The sequence below is a fragment of the Chelonoidis abingdonii genome, chromosome 8 (assembly GCF_003597395.2).
Source record: "Chelonoidis abingdonii isolate Lonesome George chromosome 8, CheloAbing_2.0, whole genome shotgun sequence".
Taxonomy (NCBI): domain Eukaryota; kingdom Metazoa; phylum Chordata; order Testudines; family Testudinidae; genus Chelonoidis; species Chelonoidis abingdonii.
The window spans coordinates 81,336,494-81,360,218 of NC_133776.1; positions in this window are offsets into that span (position 1 = coordinate 81,336,494).

The following is a 23,725-nucleotide window of genomic DNA, read 5'->3' on the forward strand; positions in this document are numbered from 1 at the left end:
ATACTAGCAGTTCCAAAGCATGGGAGCCAAGAGAGTCATGAGACAACCTCCAGACTCTAGGCCAGAAGCTTTGCAGTCTTCATCTCCTGCTGAGTGTGTGTAAACCTGAGAGAGAAAGAGACAGAGAGGGAGAGATGCAGGAATGTGAATTGCATTACTACACACACACACACATTCCCCCTTCCAAATGTTCAGTCTGCTGCTGGCTAGCTTTGGGAGTGCCATGCTTGGTCCCCTGTGGAACTTCCCCATCACATACCAGTTGCTCTTCACTGGTGCGTTAGGGGGAGGGGACTTAGAGCTCGTAATGTGGGGGAGGTTGAGGGAGAAAGAGTCCATAGCTTAAGCACAAAAAGTATTTGTTTCCTTGTAGCATCCCTGTGGGCTGACATCTAAACAGACCTACTGCATCACCTCAGAGGAGAATAGACTTCTCACTATTCTGTCTCAATCTGCTGAAGGAGTCAGGACTGGATGCCCCATAGTGCTTAGCCACCAGGCATCTATGTGGGACTTTACCATGTTATGGTTCAATTTCTCACAACCCTTTTGTACTGGGGCTATCCTCTGTTCCCAACTCCCAGCCATTGTTAATCCTCCAAGTCCCCTCCTTCTAGGAAATGGTTCCCATCACTCAACTTAGAGAGCGTACGAGACTTCCTGAGGCCCACAGCAGATCCATATGCTATGCAGTGTTCTCCTTTCTCCACTCCAAAATCTCAAGCTCCGCACAAAGCAACTGAGTGCAATCACCCATGGTGGTACTGATACTTTTCTTCTGAACACAGATTCCCTCCAGTGGCAGCACCACACACTACTGCCACATCAACAGACCCATTTGCATGGCCAATTATTTAACTGAATTCATTTCAAATAATATTTTCCATTAAATAGCAATATTGAGCAAGTAGTTTGTTGTATTTTGTTTTGTACTGACTGTCTTGGAGTAAGGACAGGGAAGAATCTGATATTAGAGTGGGAGAGAAAGTTAAGGTCACTGCCATTCATTTGTATGCAGAAGTCTGAATGATGTAGTCTCTGATGCTTTCATATGCCACAGTTCTTTGCTGTATGGTGTCCCTGGATGCTCACAATTCTCCTGTCCTTTGGCTGCCATGACACTTAATCAGTGCTGTTCTAGGGTATGTCTTCACTACCGGCCGTATCGGCGGATAGCAATCGATTTCTCGGGGACTGATATATCGCGTCTCATCTAGACGCAATATATCAATCCCTGAAAGCGCTCCCATCAACTCCAGAACTCCACCAACACGAATGGCGGTAACGGAGTCAACAGGGGGAACCGCGGACTTCGATCCCGCACCGTGAGGACGGGAGGTAACTCAATCTAAGATACTTCAACGTCAGCTACGCTTTTCATGTAGCTGAAGTTGCGTATCTTAGATCGATCCCCTCCACTAGTGTAGACCAGCCCCTAGTCTCCATTGTCTTCTAGCTCAGTCACAAGAATGGATTTTGTTGTGCCAGCCCTGACAAAGTCAGCTGCAGACAGAAGACTAGGTGTGACCAAACCGTGCCTCCTTCTGCCTACATTGTCTCAATGTGTTTCCTAGATGTCTACAATCATAAATGAGGAAATATCTATCTGATGGATCACACACATGCGTACAGTAACTTGTGGCTCCTAGGCAAAGAAATCTAGCGATTTAACAAACACCAAAATACATTCTACAGCACTAGGTCTGTGATATAGATATAGATGGTGAACTGGAGTCTGCTAGAACCATAATTCATTTCTATAGTTAATCCTTATCTAGTTTTATTACAGATTTTCTGTGCTATTGAAGCTGGTTTATTTGTGTCCCGTTAGACTTTCATTTATACGGAGCCAACCACTAAAAAGGCACCAATCAGTTGGGTTCCTCAAGAGTCACACACTCAGAATTTTGCCAAGCACAAGTTTTGCAGGATGCTGGTCAGATCCACACACATTCCAGGATCCACTCTCCTACCCTCACTTTCCACCCATGCCGCTTTACTGAAGTCAAAGGGGATGCACAGATGTAAAGGGATAGGTAAGCCAGGGAAGGTGGCAAAGGATGTAGTGCAGTACAATAAGTTTTTAGAGACTGCTTTCCCAAAGCACATAAGGGGCTGACTAGGAATGGAAATTGTGCTCCTAAATCCATTAGGTGCTTTCGATAGTCTTGCCAATAGTGTTTTGAATGCCTTCTAGCAGTACTCCTAATTATAGTACTTCTGAAAGCAGGAAATGCCTATTGGACTACATTTTTCAGACTCCTGAAGAGGAAGTTGGGTTGATGTGTTTTTGAAAGTGGGGCAGAGGGTGGGGGACGGGATGGACCGCATAGTGGATTGTTAGCGGCAAATCTTACATTTTCTGCCTTCCCTTACAATAAATAAATAAATCCCATATGTGCACAGTCCACCACAGGCTGGGCATTGTGTATTTATTTATTATAGATTATTTAGCATTTCTAAGCCAGCAAAAGACATGAATGGTTGGGAGATGGATAGGAAGCCAGTGAAGGAGATGGAATTGGGCGAGGGGGGGGGGAGATGGGGATGGAAGATAGTGCAGAGAATGGAAAGGATGGATAGGGAGCTGCAGAAGGGGACTGAAGATGAGGTGATAGGACTAGACCTGTCAGGGATTTTCCATTGGAATAACTTTCCACTGTAAAATGTCCTTTTCACAAACTCAAAATTTTCCATAGGAAAATTTCAATTTTGCCAAAAATAATAAATTTTCTGTTGGTAAAATTGAAATAGTGGCTGTCCAGCTCACCGCCTGGAAGGGTCTCATCAGTTTTTTCCAGGGAAAGGATTTCCATTTTCTGGCTGGCTCTAGGTTGGACCCTACCTCCTGGAACGAGGCGAGTGAGGCAGGCACAGGGTCCTGGTGCTATCAAGGTGATGTGCCACATTAGGTTATTCGGTGACACTTATGACAATGTCAGAAATGCACTTGGCCTACCACCCAGCGTGTAGTCACACACATCAAACACATTCTCATGTCACTGCTCAGGCAGCCTTTCAGCTTGGAGCCAATTTTTCTGGCTGAGTAAGAAAGCCCCCAAAATGCAGCCTACCTATCCCAACCTAACTCCCACCCCTAGCCTGTTGCCAGCAGGCTCTGCTCAGTAATCAGCCACATTTCAGATCCAGGTTTCAAACCCTCCAGAGTTTCAGAGGAAGTTGTGTTTGCATCTGAGGTTCTGCATGGGCCCCATCTCTGCTTGTAACTTGGCATCTAGGGAAGCAGAAGCTCTGTCCCATATTACCTGATTGCTCACTGCCTCCACAGGGTGAGGTTCCTTGAGGGATGGGTAGGGGCTGAGGACTGATCCCTCTTTCTCATCCATATGCACTTGTTCCTTACAGTAGTGAAATAAACAGTCCTCTTTTTTGTCTGCTTTTCACTGCGCTCTGCCTCCTGAACAGAAACTAACAAGAGCCCAAGCGCTCAGCAACAAAGACGGAAGAAGGATCCGGCCTGATGACAGAGCAGGGAAAAGAGACAGAAGGAGGGAAAGTCTAGAGAGGGAGAAGCCGTTCCATAATCAACTTAGTCTAGTCACAAACCCCCATCCCAAAAGGCGTGGGGGGGAGTCGATGGTGGGAAAACTAAAAGTGAAACATATTTGTTACCGGGAGCGGAGTTCTGACCTTATAATAAAAGGATTATAGGGGTTTCCAAGAGGAAATGAGCATGTGGATGTTTGCTCCGGTGATGGGGGGAGGGCAAGGAGACAGCTTAATGAAACCAGGAGTTCAGGGGGATCTCAATCTCCCTATATGTCTAAGCATCCTTGAGCCATTCATGAGGTACCAGTGCCCCCATGTGGCTCCATCCTGCAACCTCGTTGAGTAAATGAGCCAAGACGGTGCTTTCAAAGAGGCCTGCAATGAAAGCTGAAGCCTTTCTGTTCTGGGTGTCCCAGAGGTGAGCAGCAGACGGTACCCTCTTCCTTTGACACTTTGAAAACTGCAGGAAGGACAGCTGAGGTGATTAAACAAAAGACCCTGGGTTCTTCTGAGCACCACTCGTGCAGAACCTAAGAAGATAAGAAAGAGACTGTGGTAAGCTTCAGTGCCACAGTTTGCAAACAGAGGAATGTAGGACTAACACTACTGGAGAGAGATCACTGTTTTTTTGTGATCAGTCTGGATTAATTTTCTAGGGAATGTATTAAAAGCTTCCACTGCACCCCTAACTGGCATTGAAACAGGACATGTTAGTGAGGGTAATGCATTGAACAACCTTGCACCATGCCTCTAACAATGAGCCTTGTTCCCTTTGTACAGGCAGCTGGTGGGCGAGAGGAGCTGAGGCAGGGAGAGGCTGGAGAGTGTCAGAGACAGAGTGATTCATTTTTCAGTTGGCCCTTTCTGGTCCCATGAACTCCTTCCTGGTAAACTCCATGCCCACTTCAGAGGTACCTTTAGTAAATAGGATGACAGCTGTAGCCTGTCAGCACACAAGTACTTTCAGTCAGGTCTGCCCAGGCCAGGAACCATAGAGTCATGGAATATCCAGTTTTAGGACTAGAGAGACTGTAAAAGCAAGAGTAAGAAACTGAAGCCCTTCAGCGGGGTTGTCCTGCCTCCTACATTCCTGCTTGGTTGCCATCAGATTCCCTCAGTCATCTTCTTCTCCAGTAACCACTGAAAGTGTCCCTGAGACTCAACAGTGCTCTGTTCAAATGTAACAGGCACAGAAAAAATAAACCTACTTACTGATGTTTCCTTGTAATCTCCATCTCTCCCACAGGGCCCCACCTTCACATGGCCCAAAGGCATCCGTGTAGCTGTGGGTTTCCCTATGCCATCTCCTGTAATGCCCTTAGTTCTTCCTCCCATCTTTCCCAGAGTCCATTTGCCCTCACCCTCTTCTTCATGAAACAACACCTGGACCATCACGTTTTCACTTAACTTGCAAGGTATCATTCAGATTCCTTTTGTTCTCTCCCCCTGTGCATCCCCAGTTGCTGGGCGCCACTGGACTTATTCAGCAAGATTCAGAGCTAAGGTCAGGCAGCGAGTTTATTCAGTCCATCTATCCAAGTTGGACACCACAAAGAACTCATCATAACTCCCTAAATCCCTACCCAGTATGCACTGTCTTGTCTAAAATGTGAGATGGAATCTCTGCTTTGGTTGTTCCTAAATCCTGGTCAGGATCCAAACCAATGCATTATTCTTACATATCTGTTTGTTTGCTTTTCTGTCTTTCCAGCGAGCTTCACTCCACCAAGCTTCAATGTCCAGCATTCAGCTTCTGCTGTTTCTTACTCTGTAATTAACTCAAAATAACATACATAACCCACTCACTTACACTTATATCCTTCACAGTTCTAGCTATCTGTTTGAAAGGCTTGCTTAGCCATGTGATTGACATATAACAAGACAACTGTGGAAACAAAGCCATCAATCCGCACACACACCTTTTAACTGCAGATTGGTAGTTGCTGCTAAAGTGATATCTCATTACTTTGCTTTAGTGATCTTGTTAAATGCCAATTTAAAGCCCTAACACAAAAGAATTGTGCCCAAGAATTTACTCTTCATGGGCAAAGTGTGCAATCATTGTGGGGAGAATATGAATTTTTCTCTTCAGTTCCTCACTGGGATGCATAGAGAGAAATGCGAAAGACCTTGTATATCAATTAGTCTATCCCCCTCGGGTCGGTGTAGGGCTGTTCTCTGTGCTTTAACCTCCAGGGCTTTTTCCGGCCTCCATTTAAATGGCTCAGGGTTTCCACCACATCCTTTGGGACACTAATCTGCAATCTAATATAGCCAATTTTGCTGTGAAGTTTTCCTAGTATTCAGCCTAAATGCTCTATTTCTTCTCCTTCCTTCTAATTAGAGCTGTTCAAATAATGGAAAAATTATTTGCAAATAATTATTCAATGCCAAATGTTGCAGCAAATTTTCAATGAATTATTCAGCTGGCCGTTGTCCAAATTATATCCCTAGGGACCTCCCAAAGCCATTCAATGTCTACACCCTTCAAATGCTTATACAAGGCTTTCGAATACGTGTATTAAGCACTTTGGATGCTTGTACAGTGACGTGTGATGCATGGTATTTCTTATTATTACGGAGAGAGGCATTCCCTAAGCAGTCATTCAGGGTCAGAATGCAAGGGTTATTCTATCTGTGCACATATTGTAGGTGTCTCTAAGTTAGTTTGGCCTTGTTGGTGAGTGGGTCATTTCCTCTTGCCCACTCTGAGCTTCTGAGGAGAAGTTGACTGATTCTCCTGAGTCTGTTCAGTTTGATTTATTGGGTCTGTAATCTGTCAATTCTGCAATGCATTGTATTTCCCACCAGCTCATCTAGGTTCAATGTAGAGTCAGGGGGTGCTAGGACTAAAGGTGCTGGGGGTGCGGCAGCACTCCCTGGCTTGAAGTGGTTTCCATCATATACAGTATCTGTGCACCTCACAATGTGGGATGGGGCAGCACTATTATCGCCATTGGACAGATGGGGAACTGAGGCACAGAAAGTCTAAGTGACTTGCCCAAGGTCACACAGGAAGCCTGTGACAGAGCAGGTAACTTGAACCCAAGTGTCCCAAGGTCTAGGGTAATGCCCTACCCACTGGACCAGCCTTCCCCTCCAGCAGGTTGGTTTGAATGGTGAGCAGGGCAATCCCTCTGGATCCAAGGCCAATGAGCACATGAAGTCTAGTGCCTGCAAACACTTGTGTTTCTTTTGGAGTGAGGACAGTTATGTTGGCACCAAGAGTCCAGTTACAGGTGAGTGTAGGAAGGTTTTGGAGTTCGGAGGCATTAGAATGGGGAAAGAATTGGAATTACTGGGGATATTGCATGTCAGGATCCAAGTACGTTGGCAGAACTGGGGGAGGAAGGACCAAGGCTGGAATAGCAAGGGCTGCAGCAGGTCAGGACCAAAACATAGGACCAGGACTCGGGACACTGCAGGTCAAGGCTGAGACAAGTCTGGAACAGCTTGGGGTTGTATGTCAGGACTGAGGTTCACTGAAGGGGGACAAAGGACTAGAAAAGCAGGACTGAGTGTGGAACTGAATTTAGAGGCACTAGCAGAGCTATGACTCTACTGGCACTTACTGCCTTTATGAAGTGTCATCATCCATTGAACAGGTGTTAACCCTTACTGCCAGTGGGAGATCCACTCCCCATGCGTACGGACAGCACAATGTACCCCATTATGCTTGCCTGACTGCTGCTTTCCTCAGCCCCTTGTGGTTTACTCCTACAGGTGCCTTTTCCTCCTGTGTTTTCTTAAGCCTTCCCCTTTAAGAGAGGAGCGAGCATTGTGTTTCACAGCAGTTGATCATGACACCTTTTAGCAACAGAGTGTCAGTCAAGTGAGTGCTGTAATGATGCAGGGAACAGTGAGTATGTCTAGAGGTTAAGTATGTCCCTGTCATGGAAAAATACCTTCTGGAGAGGACAGTGCAGGCGGGATATGAATGCATTGCAATCCTCCTGTATTATAGCAGTACCATATGCAGCCCTTGAGAGGAGACGGTCTGTGGAGTCTTCTCCTATAAGCCTCTCTTTCAAACGGTTTTATTATATACTCAGTCATAAAACTTTGCCTGGGGCTGAATTGGCAAACAGGGCCTTGGCCCCGAAGCCAAATCCTTTTAATTTTTTAATAACATTTCTTGAAAATCCATTTGGCCCTTTGTAACTCGGACAGGTGGGAAAACAATAGCGCTTTCTATTTTCAGCTCCTTGCTCTCTGACAGGCTCCTGGCCTTATGGGAAGTGTTCGCGTGGAGCCAGCTGCTGACTAGTTTGCATACTGTGAAGTGCCACAAGATGCTCATTCCAGAGGCGCCCGAGAGATCCCGGGTGATGCCATTGCAATGCTGTGCACTAATGACTGGGGCAGTTTTGCTGAACTTCTGCAATATTAAAGAGCGTAGGAGAAATGAAACACTAAATCCCCGAGCCTGACATTTTTTCCTATTGTGGATTGTTTTCTCTGGCTGAATCAGGCAGAGCTGCATTTGCCCAGCCACACGAGCCAGGCGCCTCCCCCAGACATATCCCATATGGCGCTGATAGAGGCTCTGCTCAGATACGACCTGTGAACCCAGCAGCACCAGACTCCAGGCCTTCCTTGTATGTACCCTGTGTGCCAGCAGTGCCACACGCTGACCATCTCTAGACAAACCCTCTCTATTTGTTCAACGTGTTTCTAGCCGAGTCTTTCTTTCCAGTGAGTGGGTTTGGGGACTCACATGCATTATAGTTAATTATGAGTATTATCACTGGGTCTTGCAGTAGCTCCCCAAATGTACTCGTGCCTGCACAGAGGAAGGCACACTCCCTGTCCCACTGTAAAAGGTCAGAAGAGGGAGAGCGGGATCCAAGATGGCAGCAAAGTGGCCAGGCAGGTGATAGGCCATGTCTGATTAGTGTGGTGTAGTGTCCAGCTGCCTCTCACCAGAGCTGCTGTTAGCCTCTGGCCCAGGCAGCCCTCATCTACAAACTCAAATGACTAATCATTTTCCTATCGTTTCTCAACCACCATTAAAATCCTTGCTATACTGTCCCCTGGGCCCTGCCTCCCGAGTTCCGGGCCTACCTCAGCCAGCCTCTTTCTCTGGGTCCGCTCTGCACTTCCCTGCCGAGAAGCTCCCCCTTCCTTGGCACTTTCCTGTCTATAGGGACAAGGGAGACTGGAAAATCACTATTGATGATAAGGAGGCTGTAGGGGTAGTGGAGATCATTCCCCTAGGCCATATTGTTTACTGGGGCAGCTGCAGACCCAGTCTCTGGACTCCAGCGCTCACTCCTCCCATTGGCATTGATAAGCACCTAAGCTGTGCTCAGTCCCTGCCAATTCCCCAGCTCCCTTCCGCAGACGTTACCTCCTCTCCCCTCTCCAAAATACCAACCTCCCATCCCCACAAACTCGCACAAGGTGCACAACTGCTGACATCAGGGGAGCTCCAGAGGGGATTTTGGTGGGGCTTATGTCTCAGAACTCCTGGTGCCACAGAGTGGAGTGGGGCAGGAGGGCTCAGCTAGCTCTGTCCCAATGCAGCTGCTGAATCACTCCCTCCTGGAGACCCCAGCTCCTGGGAAACAACATGGAAAGGTCTAGGCCACAGGATGCTCCCGAGTGGGAGTGTAGCTGCAGGGGCTGTGTTCCCCCATTATCCTGGCTATCTGTGTTACTTCACTTCCACTAGATCCAGAGGATGCTTCATGTCAGTCTGTCTCTCGTTGCTTTGAACTCCCAGGCTGGGATTTGTCAATGAACCATTGTCCTGCCCCACTCAGATGAGCATTGAAACCGGGAGGTGAAAAGGCAGTTTCAGCAGCACAAAGGAGGTGGGGAATGGCTTATTCCATGTCCAGTCTCATTTCTTTTGACATCTCCCCGCTGCTCATCAGGCTGGACGTGTTTAGATGTCCATGTAGCTTCCATTGCATTCCTGACACCATGGCACCAGCAGCAGCAGCCAGTCACACCTTAAACACCTTCCAGCAAAAGGTGTCAACTCTTTCTCTGGCTTTCCCAACATACCTGCTCTCCTTCATTTTTCCTCACTCTGTGGCTTTCCATAGTCACAAAAGCCGGCTCAGTCACCCAGAGGATTAAGCAGTCCCTGCAAAGCAATGGAGGGAGGCCTATAGCTGCCAGGAGGCTGACATAAAGTTCAAAGACGTGTTAGATGGGTCTTTTGGCATCAGGCTCTATTTTTACAGCTTGCACATTAATATTACCAACGTCTGAACAATTGCAAGGGACCAAAAACTTTGAAGGAAAAGCATAAGTCAGGTTTGTTTAGTGAGCATGCTCAGAGCGCCGCTTGGGTGGATTTTCTGAAAGTCCCAACACAAGAAGAGATTATAGCCACTAGGTGAAAGGCAGGAGATTCAAATGGGGAGACAGATGCTGTCTGGCCTCAGGCTTGCACAGAATAGTCTTTACTCAGTGTGCGGATGAGACAGAGTGACTGAGAAGGAGAGAGGCTAATATAATGGATGTAGGGGGAGGGAGATGGCTCTGACGCAGGGCCGGTGCAACACATTAGGTGACCTAGGCCATCGCCTAAGGCACTAGCATTTGGGGGACAGCATTTCGGGTCCCTTGGTGGCGACCGCGGCGACTGAATCTTCAGCCGCCCCAGTCGCCATCAGCATTTAGGCGAAGGGAGCTGGGGCGGGGGGCACGGGGAGGGCTAGCGGTCGCCTAGGGCGCTAGCATTTGGGGGGTGGCATTTCAGGTCCTTCAGCAGCGACCGCGGCGGCTGAATCTTCGGCTGCCCCGGTTGCCATCGGCATTTAGGCAGATGGACCTGGAACAGGGTGGCGGGGGGAAGGACCGCCTGCAGCAAGTAAAGAGGGGGGCGGCATGTAGGGGAACTTCCCATCCCAGCTCACCCCTGCTCCACCTCATCCCCTGAGCATGCCGCCCCGCTCTGCTTCTCTCTCTCCCAGGCTTGCAGCACCAAACAGCTGATTGGCACCGCAAGCCTGGGAGGAGGGAGAAGTGGAGCAGTGACGGCGTGCTCGGGGAGGAGGCAGAGCAGAGGTGAGCTGGGGTGGGGAGCTGTCGCACGGCTCCCTGGGACGCGGGGAGCTGCCGCAGGGCGGTGCGCTTCAGGGCGGAGGAGGGGAGCTGCTGCAGGGGGGTCCCTCAGAGCGGGGAGGAGTGGGGAGCGGAGAGCTGCTGCAGGGGGCTGCCACGGGGCTCAGTGGGGGGTGGGGCGCAAAGTGGAAGTTTTGCCTAGGGCTCGAAACATCCTGCACCTGCTCTGCTCTGAGGTATGTTTTTGGTATGTTATGTGGGTGTCTGTGGGTGAGGTGAGAGGCACTCTGCATGTGGAAGGGGTATGCAACAGATAACAGAATGCTCCATAGTAACCTGCCATTGACCGGGGAGCCAGAAATAATACCAAACGGAGAGAGAGGATAAAACCCCAGGCTCAGTGCAAAGTCCCTTCCTGGGCAGCTTGTATCCATCTCCCTCCAATTTTCTGTCTCTGCTGAACATGTCGTCATGTCAGTGCAATGTGTGACAGCTCATTGTTTGTGAGCTGGGTGTGCAATGTATCCAAGGCTGCATGTAACGAGAGAGGTGTGTGAGAGAGTGCAATCTCCTTGGAGCCCAGGAGAGCCACCACAGTAGAAAAAGGCATTGTCTGGTTGTAGCAATCTTGTAACTAGCAACAGGAAATGATTTGGGCAACTCGTAAACTACACAAGCCTTTGATGGTTCCCAGGGTAATGCTCAGCTGTGGACTGATTCTGACTGTAAAATAAAAGTCTTGCATTCTGGAGCAGGGAAGTCAAAGAACAATGGAGAGGTAATTGGGGATACAGCAGCTGCCAACTTCCCCACTGCTGCTACCTGCGCTGGGTACCAAAAAGGCAGAGCGGTTGGTCACATCAGGCAAACAAAATTGTTCAAAAAAGATTTGCCTAAAGTCCTTCTCATCAGCAATTCAGGGCTCACTGCTGTGGCATAGAGGAGAACAAAGACACACAGACACCAACCAGGGGGAGAGGAGAGATAAGAACTAAATACCCTGGGATGGGGCTGTCTTGTGGATGGCCACTCATGCCCCACCAAAAGGAAAGCACAAGGGAGTGAGAAACACACTGGGACATACTGTATCCCTCATGTTACCCTCTTGTCTGTCCCTCTGGGGAAACTGCTGGAGCTCTCACCTTACCTCTCAGTGTCCTGGAATCTTGGGGTTTCTCTTGGTGCCTTGTCATCAAGTAGACAGCCCAATACGCTACTGGCTTCTCCTATTCTGCTGGTGAAAGCAGCAAAGCTGACTTCCTTGGAGGCTTATCCCCAGAACAAGCAGTGCATGAAGAGAGACCGCACTGACCCCTCACCCTCCATTTCCACCCTTTCTCATTGCAATATCACTCCTGACTTGGAGGGATCATCTCTGGGAGTGGGATGATATTTCAGTCTTCTTGGCTCATTCAATCCCTCGACTCCACTTGAGACTGTCACCTAAGGGACATATGAAAGCCAGCTATGGCAGTGGTTTCTGTAGTGTGGATTGATGTCCATCAGAAACTAGACTGAGACCTATCCGCCCACCAAACAGCTGTTTGCATGGTAACAACTTATCCATGGCTAATTCTGATCTAGACTGGATTTGAATTGTTGACCTAGGGGTTCCGCACTGGTGTGTCTGGTTCTACCTGAGGGTGTGTGTGGGTTGTGCAAAGACCCCTGCATTTCCTCTTTTTTCCTCTCCATCAAGGTCTTTGCAGCCTTCTTTTTGGCTAAGGCCTCTCCCACAGGTAGTCAGAGCCAATCAGTGTCACTGGGGGTTCAGCCGACAGGGGGTCACTCAGAAAAGATAAGGGAACGCAATGTCCTGGTTTCCTCACTCCCCATGGGTTGTCCATCTCCCTCAGCAGCACTCTCGGCTCCTGTGCACCTGCACAAGGCAGCATGTCAATCACATGTCTGGGAAACTGCCCAGTCATCCCTTTGAAACTGCTCCATAATATACAGCAATATCCCCCAGCCAGTATGTGAGCTGCTAGCTGTCCCGAGAGATATGAGGTCTTCTCTGTGCCCTTTGCGTTCCACATGGAAGAATCCCTAATTTATTACAACAAAGAACTAATTATAACAGCATCTGAAGCCCTCGAGTCCCATTATAAAAGAGAGATTTTTCAAATTAGTAAGAGAAAGCAAATGAAAATGAGCTCCTTGACTTGACAAGTCATTGCTGCGGATCAACATCTCCAAACTGCAAAAGATGCTGTTTTTCTAGTTGATGGAACAGTGTGTGAGAGGAAGGCAGGAGCAGGGTGAGATAAGTGGGAATTAATGTCTTGGATTTTGTGTTGTGCCTGGAACAAAAAAGACCTTCCAATGGATCACTTAATTCCTCGTAGATGGGGGCCTCTGCTCTCACGTATCACCGGGATGAGTGTGAGCGAGCTAGACTTGCTGATGTCCAGCTTGTTCACCCCTGTGTATGAAATCTGCAAAACATGCCTCCCAGATACAGCTGGCCAAAAAATGCCAATTATTTTTCACATGCAATCTTTAAAAAAACATTTTTTTTCTTAAATTTCCCATAAATATATGTTTTGGTTTTCATCTAAAAACTGGAAAAAAAATCAGTTTTTGAAAACCAATTTTGGTTCACTTTTTACTGAAAACCTAAAATTTTTACAGAACAAAAATTGGGTTTCGGTTTCCAGTTTTTGGTCAGAAATCTGGAAAATGTCAACCAACAGGCTGAAAAAATGCCTTGACGAACAAATGTTGACCCACTCTTCTCCTAGCCACAACTAGCTCAGCTCAGACATAACACCGGGGGAATGCTGATAGCAAGAAGCTTGGTGCAAGAATCTTGCAATCCAGTGATCCCCAGCTATATATTTGCTCCTATGAGGCTCTTACCAACCAGGATAAGTTAGAGCAGCCCTGGGACTCCTCTAACTTTTGCTGTGGGCAGTACCAACTCCCTCTTGGCTCAGGGAAGTGCAAATGCTCCTTAAGGCACCTTTGCCTCCCACCTTCCAAGTCTTGTGCAGAATAGAACTTAGCCAGACCCAAGAATCCTGGCCAAAGTCCAGTTCTGTGTGTTATACTGGTTCCAGTGTTTTATGCTGGCCTTGATGTCTGATCCCTATTCACCTGCCACAGCCAACAGTCTCTAACAGTTATAGTTACCAATTCTACTGCTGCTACCCAGAAGTTCAGTCAATAAGAACAGGTGAGTTTCAGTTAACTCACAAAGTTGCTTTTCTTAGCAGAACAATGTAAACCCTCCTCCCCATAATCCAAAGCATATTTCTATGCTCATTATATAAAGTTGGCGGTAAGCTTCAGGCTGCTGCCAATTAGCCATAACTGGTGAGCCTGAGATGCGAACTGTGGTTTGTGCCGAGTGTCTGAACCAGAAGCTAAGTGGAATTGAAATGATACTTCTCCCCCAGACCTCTCTAGCATTTGACTTCACACTGGGAGATCCTGCCAGTATGTTAACTGAACAGACCAGCCCTCTTCCCTGCTTCCTCCCATCCCAGACAGCCTCATGCGATCTCCAGGAAGCTCCTTACACCATCTGTTTCATTTTATTGCAGGACCTTGTTTTCACATCCAGGGCTCATCAGTTTTTGCTCAATGTTTTGGCATAAAAGATTCAGCAGGTCTGAGATGCTGGAACACAAAACATTATTGTGAGTGGGCAAACAACCAACGATGCATGTGTAGAATAAAAAGATGGATCCCGATTCATTATTGTCCTGTACTCCTTTTATACCAATGGAGATAGGGCATAGGAGCGGCAGGAAGGTGTGAGGCCCCCGGAGAATACCCACAGTGCAGGAAACTCTTTCCACACAGATGGTTTTGCCAGCTCTGCACTGCCTCTGCAGCAGTCCTAGGTATAAGTGGCATTCTGGGGCAGAGTGGAGGCAGATCAGAGGAGGGAAGAGGCAGACTGAGATGGGAGGAGACATGGTCAAGGCTGACCTATGTCCTGGTCAGTGATCCATAGAGACAATTGAAACAGGTGCACAAGTTAGCGTAACCTTAATCTGCACCGGGGGCCTCGCTAGGCCCTGATTAGAGAAGGCACAAGTTCCCTTCTCTTGAGCCTCGGCCAGCACCTGCCCAGGGATGAACCTGGCTCTTGGAGTCTATACTGAAGAGTCGGCTCCATTTTAAAGAGTGGTTAGGGTCCCAAAAATGACTTTGCAAATAGGGCTCCTCCTCCCTCAACATCTCTGCTCACTTTGAGTCACATTTCACCCCTGTGAGCCCTGCGGAGCCCACACAGCTGGGAGAGTGAGCTGGGTACTCCTGTGTCTCATGCACTGCTGACAGAATTGGCTACCTTTAATGCTACTCAATAGGGTCCCAGAGCCTGTGACATGCAGTCTGGGGAAGGCTCAGTCTCAAGCACTTTTTTAGCTAGACCAAAGGTGTGGTGAAATTTCACTCCAATTTCTGCAACACAGTCATCCCCCTCACCTCCTGACACCCCATCTCACTGTAGTTACAAACTAAAGCCTCCCTTGCCTGGCATCAGGCTCTTGAGGCTGTCAGGGCTGTATCCAACATCTCAGGTACCTAAGGGGTCATGGCTACGGGCTCCACAGCCACGAAATTGATGGGGAACAGACAAGAGATAGGTCCCGTTCAGGGGGCCTGCTATGGGGAAAGAGGCTTTACATTCCAGAGCCTCACTGTCATCCACATTTCACTTACTGCAGGGGAAAGCTTATTTTCCTGGTTTAAACATAATGCCTGTATGTGATGTCAGTTTATTTGTCAAATAGCAGAGAGGAATCAGGCAGGTTGTAGAAGGGGCAGCTGCTTTCCAGCTGTTCATTGTTCAGGCCCATTTTCCAAATTCTTCCCATCACTTTGGAACTTTGTCATCATTTTGCCAATTTGGCAACCACTCCCCTGTCTAGGGTGACCAGGTGTCTGGTTTTCAACTGGAACACCAGTCTAAAAGGGACCCCGGTGGTTGTTAGAAGTTCAGTCAGCCGTACTGCGGTGCTAAGGCAGGCTAGTCCCTACCTGTCCTGGGGCACCACGCTGTGCCCCGGAAGTGGCCAGGGCTCCGTGTGCTGCCTCTGCCCTGAGCACTGGCTCTGCACTCCAATTGACTGGGAACTGGCCAATGGGAGCTGGGGGAGGTGTCTGCAAGTGAAAGCAGCGCACCCTGTGAAGCCTCCTGTCCCATCCACCCCCCACAAGGAGCCAGGACAGAAGAAGAAGAGTCCATCCCTCTGGCTCATTCAGGATTGATCCTTGGTCCATATTCTCTAGTGCTTTGTCCAGCCTGCTTGTAAATATCGCCAGAGATTGGTGGAGGCTGAGCACATCTTAGAGGGAGCTTGCAAAACTGATATGTATTGTAAATACAGCTCCAGCTGCAGTTAAGAGCAGAGGTTAAAGCTCAGACTGTATCTGACTCAAACTGGGGAAGGCAAAGCCCAGCCTGAAGTGCTTCTCATTCCAGGGGCAAGGCATCCATCACTTCTCATGGGAGACCATGCTACAGTCTCTGAAACCCACCATCAGTGTTTGTTTTTAAAGATGTGCACAAATTTTTCCTTTCGCACTTTCACCCCACTCCTCCTAGCTCCACCCTTCAGGCCTCACAAACAGTTACTCTCCACTGGGTGCTTATATCCTCAGATAGTTGCAATATTTTATTGAGTCCCTCATTCATAGACTCATAGACTTTAAGGACAGAAGGGACTATTATGATCATCTAGTCTGACCTGCACAATGCAGGCCACAGAATCTCACCCATCCACTTCTACAACAAACCCCTAACCTATGTCTGAGTTACTGAAGTCCTCAGATTGTGGTTTGAAAACCTCAAGCTGCAGCGAATCCTCCAGCAAGTGACCTGTGCCCCATGCTGCAGAGGAAGGTAAAACCTCCAGGGCCTTCTGCATCTGCCCGAGGAAAACTCCCTACTCCAAAACAGCGATCAGCTAAACCCTGACAATGTGGCAAGACTCACCAGACCAGCACGCAGAAAGAATTCTCTGTAGTAACTCCAGATCCCATCCATCTAACAATCACAGACCACTGGGCATACTTACCTGCTGATAATCAAAGATCAATTGCCAAATTAATTGCCAAAATTAAGCTATCCCATCATACCATCCCCTCCATAAACTTATCAAGCTTAATCTTAAAGCCAGATATGTCTTTTGGCCCCACTACTCCCCTTAGAAGGCTGTTCCGGAACTTCACTCCTCTAATGGTTAGAAATCTTCATCTCTCATTCCCCTCTCTCAAGACAAGTCCTTATCCCATAAGCAATGCTCAAGTAGAAAAGCTCTCTCCACCTGCAGGAAATACATAGGAACTGAGGGAAGACAGAATCCTTCTCCTCCATTCAGGGCCTCGGATATTGACCACACACCTAACCAGGCTGCAGCCACTATTGCAGCCTTTGGGGAGCATCAGCATCCACGGTTCTCTATGAGTCCCCTCAGCAAGGCTTTGGGTCAGTAAATCCACACTGTACACAGACCCATTGCTCATGCCCTCACTTCTTCCCCATGCACATAGTCTTGTGCAAAAACAACATGGCCTGCGGGGGTTGTGAGTTCTCATTCTCCCTCTCCCATCGGTGTGGCTGAAATGCAGCATTCCCACTGCATCTCAGGCCTTGTGCACCTACAGATATGGCAGCTCCCGTATCAGATTAGGGATGATATGTCACCTTCCATGCACCCTGAATTCACTAGGGCCTCTGGGAGTTATGTCATGTGCTTTCATGCCATTGTGTGCATGTTTCTGTGCTAATGCTTTTAAAATGATGTCACTCCAATACCACTTCTTAGAGGGCTTTAGCAGCAGCTTAATGCTAGGACTGTTTGAAAGATTGGAGTTATGAGTCTGTCAGCATTTCCATTTCAAGCCCTAATTAATTTGGGGTGGTGGTGGGGTTAGGGTTAGAAGTTGTCATTCCAGATGTGAATTTTTGTTTTAATTCCTTTTAAAAAAAATTAAAAAGGTTTAAATCCTTTAATTTTGTGTTTTGCCTTTCAAAGCAAAGGAAATATATGCTGTCTGGCTCTGTTTTGTTTTTGCTACATAGTTTCAAATGTTGCTTGCCAGATTCCGAACCATAAATGCTTTCATTTGAACTGAGCTTGCTACACGTCTGGGTGTTTGTGGGATCATGCTGATTTCAGCCTGGGGATCCAGCCCCCGGTGAGCCATCATATTAAAAGGTCTGCCAGAGAAGTCTTTGGGGTTGGTCCAACAATGTCATTTAAAGCCTGGTGCTGCTTGTGGCATTATAATGCAACATCATGAAACAGGACAAACTATAACATAGAAGTTGCCGAGCTGGATTAGCCCCGTGATCCATGTACTCCAGCATCCTGTCTCTGCAGTGGCCGGTACCAGACGCCTTAGAGGACATCGCAAGAAATCCCATAATGAACAGTTATGGAATAATCTGCCCATAGGAGAAGTTTCTTCCTACCTCTAAGCAGTTAATGATTGGCTCATGTCCTGCAGAGGGGGAGGTTGTATTTAGAACTGGTTGAAAATTTTTTGTCAAAATGATTTTGGGTCATACAACATAGTTTCCACAAAATCAGAATTTTCTATGCAAAAATTTTGATTTTGCTGAAACTTTCCAATTTCTCATTGGGGAAAATCCAAATGAAATATTTTGTTTTGAGTCAAATCAAAATACTTTGGTTCATCAGACTGAACTGAAATATTTCATTTTGAGCCAGATCATCATTAAACTGCATCTGCCTGTGGCACCACAGTGCCTCATGGGAGTTGTCTCATGCGCTCATTCTCCTTTATGGGAATGGGCTCCTGGGCTGAACCACATCTCCTATGATGCACCATAGTCTCCAAACTGAGCAACCTTTCTGGTGCATTATAGGAGATGTAGTCCAGCCAGTGATCCTGACCCGTAGAGGAGAATAGGGGCAGAAGACACGCAAACTATACCTCCCATGAGGCATAGTACCCACATAGGCAGATGCACTTTAATGGCAAATTCGCTCAAAACTAAACACTTTGATTTGATTATATAAATGAAAACATTTTGATTTGAGACTATTAAAATATTTCATTTTGATCAATGTTTTGATATTTCCTAATAGAAATTTTTCAGAACTTTTGATTTTGGGATGAAAAATGAATGTGGAAATATCAAAATTTCCCAGAGGAAGGAAATTTCAATTTTCATTCACCTCCATTTATATTCCATATGCTTTATTATCTAAGATAATTGTAGCTTATTTCATTATTCATATAAATACCTAGTTCCTTTTTTAATCTTACTAGGCTGCTTGCCTCAATCATATCTTGTGACAGTGAGTTCACTAGGCTGATCGCATGCTATGTAAAATCAAACATTTCCTTTTAACATGTATTGCATTTATTCCATTGAATGCCACCCTGTTCTTGTAAATAAGTAGGGCCTCCTGATTTATTTTCTCTATAACATTCTTGAATTGACCTACTTGTATCATATCACCTCTTAATGCCGACAACTACAGTCATGATAAGCTAGCACATTTTGCAGGGAGAACACGTTACTTCTGAAAATACCTAACAGGTTCTATAAATAGAGAGAGATGAACTGGTTCACATCGAAGAACTGAGCTGAACTATCACCCCAAACCTCAGACCAAACAACCTAAATGACCCTTTAGGAGGTTAGGAATGTTGTTTAAGTGTCTCTTCCTCTCTTGTACTAATGCTTAGGGCATACCTATACACAAAAAAGGTACCACTTAAACTATACCAATATAATTAAAGGGGTATTATCCTGCCATGAGGATACAGTTATATCAGTAAATATACTAATACCTATTTCTTATGTATTGCTTTTCACCAGAAGATCTCAAATGCTTTACAAAGGGAGGAAAATATCATTATCCCTATTTTATAGACTAGGAAACTGAGGCTCAGAGCAGTCAAGGTCAGCCAGCAGGCCAGTGATGGGACTAGAACCTAGGACATTGGAGTCCCACTCCAGAGATTTAGACTCCAAAGTCATGCAGCCTATAACTGGTATAGCTTATTCTGGTAAGAGAAGAGGAATAAAATATATTGGTGTAAGGCACTTTTTATGTCTATCATAGAGTTTGTATCAATTTTAAGAAAATAACAACCTCCCAACTGAAAAATGACCCACACTATACTTTCCTTTACCCCTTGTGCTGTTTCTGCAGGGATCCCATTTCCTGCCATCCCAGGCAGCTTAGGATCTAAGCATGGGACTTCATTAGAGCCAGGATGGAATCAGCACCATATACTGCCATTAGGTTGCTTTGCCAGCCAAATCAATTAATGAATCTTTGCTCATTTGTAGTTCCATTACCCCAAAAGACCAGTCATCCTGACATGGGACCTCTTGTGGAAGGAAGTGGTTAAAAGTGAAGGGGCATACAATATACGTGAATGTGGGTACACAAACACAAAAGAGGGAGGGGGATTATTCAGGGTGGAGTGAGGGGGCTCATCTCGGAGAGTTGGAATGCAACTAAGAAGGGAAAGTTCAGGATGAGTATCCAGGAAAATTCCCTAACTGGTCTGTTACACTGTGGTATTATCTTCTAAACAATGGAATGGAAGCCCCATTCCCCATGCTTGAGTTGTAAAAGTAGATTTGTCACTTCAAATGCCTGTAGGAAAAAAATCCTACGCTTGGGGCGGGGTGGACTTAGTGGGACCATTTCTGCTTTTTTTGTGATGTGATCTTGACCAACGGTCTGAGAGCTATGACTCTTGTGTCCAAATCCTCGCCCTGTCAAGTCAGTTAACCTTTCTGTGCCTCTGGTAGTTTCACCAGAGGTGAGATAGGTATAATCATGCTCATTTACCTAATGAGCTTAAAGTGCATTATCGCCACCATTAGCTTTCAGGTGAAGGTTTGTCAGGCCTCGTGAGTTAATTATTGTAAAGAGCTTGATGATCCTTGGACAAAATGCACTGCAGAGGTAAAAAGTGGTATTTATTAATAATAAAGCCAGGATAACAGGAGGATTCCCCTCCTCCTCACCCACACGAGCAAAGTAAAAAACAACAACGCGATTTGTGTGTTTGGTTCCAAGTTGTTTCGTTCTCTGTAGCTTTCAGACACGTTGAATCCTTGTTGGACTCCTGCTTCCCAGCCGCGTGCCAAAGGAGAATTGAGAAAAAGAGTCCCAGCTGCATCCCTCCCCACTGCTGTGGCTTTGAAGGGTAATTAAGAAGCAGTGGATTCACAAGACAAGAGATGGGCTCAGCACTCGGCGAAGATAAAAACAAAACACCAGGGTTTGCTGCAGCTGTTTGCTGAAATTTGAGGGGTGGGGGTTCTCCTTTTATTGCTTTCTTTTCACTTGAAAAATGTGTCTGGCAGTGTTTCAACCCATCACAGAGAGATTGTTGTTGTTGTTGTTGTTGCCAGGAAAAGAGTTGCAAATAATTCTCCAATTAAAGCCAAGCTGGTATCAAACTTGGGTATCAGCATTTTTCAATCAGGGCTCGTATGCATGTTGAAGTGCCTGGGAGTCAGTTTTTGAGTAGTTGCATCTGTGTCTCAAAGCACAGTGTTCATTTTGCTACCATGGACTAAGGAGGATGAGCTGAGATCTGCCGTGTCAGACAGATGCCAGCAGAGTACTCTACCATTTCATGGGCTTTTTAAATTCTGTTGGTGTTCATACCCCTCTCGGAATTTTGGAAATGGAACTTATTCCCCTTCTAATTCTGTCCTTTTCTTTCACGGAACTGAGTGCTGGTGAAAGACGCTAAAAATCACAGGTACTGTACATATCCCATTTTCTCCACCATCTGATCTCCATGTTTCCAGCCTCTTTCACTGGACAAGCCTTAGGTTTACTTTCCCTCTGAGTTTCTACTAGATGTAAAGCTTTGTTCATTACTCCATTTACAGCCTTGGTTGCACACTAGTATCACTGAGGAGATCACCATCATGTTTTTTGCACTAGGCTGAGACAAAGTGATTTTCCTTGTGACTTGAGCAGGGTTTGAGCCCTGGTCTCCATACTTTCTACATTTTAGCCATCACTTCATTAAGCCACTGTGCCAGCCAGTCCTTCTCCCTCATGCGCCTTCTACACCTGAAGTACTGCATACATTTTAACACAGACAGAACACTATTTGTCTCCTCATTGCTCTCAGCATAGGAAATATAATGGAGTGAATTTATCCCAGGTGCTACAGCATTGACTTCATTGGATGCATTTGTCTCAGTAATTTCTATCATGATAAAGGAGAAGACATCATTCCCCACTAGTAAAGATTCTGCAGCCAGATCTCTACAAAACATTTACAAGCGTTGGCTCCTCTGTGACCTGAAATAAATATATGAATGCCACTGGACAGGGCAAGATAGAAGGGCCAAGATGTTCTGGACTGAGATCCTGGAGGCTAGATGGGGTAGGGTCAGGGTAGGTTAGGTGGGGTTAATTAAAAAGAGGAATGAGGTGTGACATTGGGATTGGGGGGATTAGTTAGCCAAGGGGAAAGACAGTAAGATGGCGGATGGATAAGAATAGATAGGATGGAACGGTTTAGGTACAGATGGAATTTTGGGATATAATAGGCTGGAAGACGGACTAGATCGCTAAGAAGCCTTTTCCCACTCTGCTCTTAGGCTGGGATGGGATTGAATAGTATGGGGTCAGGCAGGGCTGGGCTGGGATGAGATGACATGGGATAGAGGCCTGACAGTGACTCATCGGTTCTCTTCTGACCCTGTGTAAGATTTCATCTAACGGCAATTTTTTTAAAAAAAAACTCTAAAGACAACAACAGCTGGGGGTGGTTCAGACTTCACACCAACATTACTCTTCATGGGTATTTTTCTGCAATTGAGATACGCTCAGGAGGAGAGTGCAAATATCTGTCAGTGAATGACCCTGCATGGCAGATCTGTGTATGGGCGATCAACTTTGATAAATGCAAGTCCATTTAAGAGAAAACAAGCACCAACAACATGTCAGTGATGGGTGAGTAATTCCATTTGCATCACATCCTTTCTATCTGCTCTTCCCATGCCTCTCTGCATTGAAGGGAGAGACCCAACCTTTGGGAGCAGTGACAAACCGTCAGGGGTTGATTCATCTGAGTTATTTTTCCATAACTGTACGTGTAGGAGGACTTGGAGTGATGGAAGCTCCCAAAAGAAGCAGATAAACTCTTTGCTGCCTTATTACACTGATGTTTCATTTCAGCTGGTATTCTCAGAGGATGTCCGGAATGTGTTGGAATTATATGAGGGAAGTCCCATTCATCAGCATTCCAGCAAGCACTTTGTTTCAGCTTCCATAACTTTACCCAGCCTTCAGAGCTCTGTGGGAGGCTGAAATAAGAAAGCAAAAAGTGACCCAGAAAGTACAGGGTTGATTGTATGGGTTGTGGAGGGAGAACATGGAGACATCTGAGATTTGGGGGAGGTGAGTGGGGGGAAAGGGACCACTGGAGGCTGTGTGGGCTCATCTATATATGCACATTAAATTGGGAGAAGTTACTTACCATTTGGGGGCATATTCCAAATTCATTGAAGTAAATGGAAAGACTCCTGTTCATTTCAGCAGGTTTTGAATCGGGACCTTAATGTTTATGTTATTGCTATTATTTGCAAGCCATAAAAATGTTCTGAATGTGGTTTGTAGGTGCATGTGTAACAAATAAAGATACAATTATATGTACACCATTAGACCAATGTCTGTCTGTCCATTGTCTATCTATACATCCCCAACTGAAACAAAACACAGTCCCACCTTCGCATATCATCCTCCCAGGAAAAAAACAGGAATAGATGTAGGCTTTCCAGCGTGCCCTGAAATTCAACAAACTTGGGCTCTGTCAGATCTAGTATTACAATATGTTTGGTGCTCAAGTGACCTGAGGAAACCTGAAACTGTTCAAATTATTTTTGAGGGTGGTGTGAGTCCCTCAAGGACTGGAAAATGCCCGGGGAAATGATCTGTGAATGTAAAAGTTGACATCAAAAAGGGAGAGATGGGCAATGTCTATGGGTATGTCTACACTACGAAATTAGGTCAAATTTATAGAAGTCGGTTTTTCAGAAATCATTTTTATACAGTCGATTGTGTGTGTCCCCACAAAAAATGCTCTAAGTGCATTAAGTCGGCAGACTGCTTCCACAGTACCGAGGCTACTGTCAACTTCCAGAGCGTTGCACTGTGGGTAGCTATCCCACAGTTCCCACAGTTTCTGCCACCCATTGAGATCCCAATGCCTG